Below are 1,893 nucleotides of genomic sequence, written 5' to 3' on the forward strand. Positions count from 1 at the left end.
CCGTCCCCTTGTCAGGCGGCTGAGGAGGAGGAGGAGGAGGAGGAGGGGAGGAGGAGAAGGCGGTGCCTGACAGGGCGGGCAGAAAGAGGGGAGGTGGTGGCAGCAGGGCCTCGCCCTCCGCCCACTGCCGGCCCCGGCGCTCCGGCTGGGCGGGTCGTAGCCATGGGCTCGGTAGCGGAGGGGCCGCCGTTCAGTCGAAGCCTGGCTGCACCCCGGGGATTGTGGCACTGGCCTCGGGGCAGAGACCCTCGGGGTCCCGTGCGCCCCAGGCCCGGGCTTGGCTCCTGTGCATGGAGGAGCCCTGGGCTGATGCTGCTGGCGCTGCGCTTCCCGGGGGTACGGCTGGCACAAGCGGTTCGGCTCATCCCGTGCAGTGCCAGCATTACCCTGGTTGCCATTTTAATTTGGGGTGTTTTGCGAGCAGAAAATGTTTGGGCCTTATGTTGGTGAACAAAATCCCAAAAATGCTATAGAGGTAGCTTAGAGGTGAAATCCACCGGTTGTTGAACCCTTGGGGAAGGATACGAGGCGCACTGGGGAGAGTGGAGACGTGAGCTTCCCCATTCCTCTCCGGGGCAGTGGAGTAAGAGCTCAGTGAACTCAGCGCACCATCGCAGCAGGGTGCTCTCCAGTAAAACTATGTGATGCATATATTCGAATTTACATTCGGGATATGGTTGTAGTCCTCTCCAAGAAGTTAATTTTGGTGAATCATCTGGGTAGAGTTGATTTCCTGGCAGGAGCTTGGCAGAGTAGTGCTTCTGTCACTCTCTCACTCTCTGAGAGACACTAGGCAAGCAAAATGCAGTGGGTGCTCTGCTGCTGATTTAGTCAAAATCTGGTCTTTCTCCCTAGAGCATAAGATGTCACCAGGACTGATTTGTCCTTACGCTTTGTACCTCATCATCAACGTCCTTTAAAATTGTTGACCTAAAATGACTAACAGAAAAGTTAACTTAACCTACTTCATCCTATCATCCTAAAGTATTTAAAGATCCACAGATAATTTAAGGATATTTTTTCTAATGAAGATACAAAATTCACAAAACAAATCATAGTAATTTTATATGCTCTCAAGATAAAACAGCTGATGGTTCAGCTTTCACCCACGTCTGTAAATTGCCCAGATACTCCAGGAATTCTATCTAACTAGCTTAAAATTCAACAGAGGTTGACTGAATTATTTGCAGATATTTCACTTAAGTAGAAAACGTCATGGACTCTAAGGAAGACAAAATACAGAGATTTCCCTAGGCAATTTCTGACTATGTTTGGTATGACCCTGGAGGTTTTGCTTTAGTAGGAACTTTCATTAAAAGTATTTGAGCATTCTTCATGAAAACGATAAAGTACTTTAATAAAGCTATCATAAGCTACAGTTTCCCAGGATACTACTATGGATTTTTAATTTTTTTTCGTACAAGTGGGACTTTATTTTCTCACTCCCAGATTGAGAAAAGCACCAGGTGACACCTCTGCTCCTATTTCAAAGGGAATCTGTGCAGTCACGCTGTGTATTCAGGACAATATTTAGTATGCAAAGGCTGTAGTTCAGAGTTTTGCTTTGCTTTGTTCTCCTTAATGACATCTTCAGATATTCCTCACAGGGAGATGGGTATGTAAAAGACAGTCAAGGCTAAGGCATGGCATCTTATTATCTGTGTTAAAGTATATCTAACTCTTTCCCCAGGCAGCATACAGTCTTTATCTTTCCAGATCAAATATAGTCTGTCTGCCTCTTGAATCATGTTTACAAACCATGGTGTTGACTGCAGCTGGATTAGAGCAGCACCCTTATGTGTTGCCAATTCTGACCTTTTTATTAGTGAGAATTCAGGATATTAGGATTATTTCTGTTAGAGACCAAAGTAAGGATAAAGCATGAGGAGAACG

This window comes from Sturnus vulgaris, chromosome 2 (assembly GCF_052056855.1).
Source record: "Sturnus vulgaris isolate bStuVul1 chromosome 2, bStuVul1.hap1, whole genome shotgun sequence".
NCBI lineage: Eukaryota > Metazoa > Chordata > Aves > Passeriformes > Sturnidae > Sturnus > Sturnus vulgaris.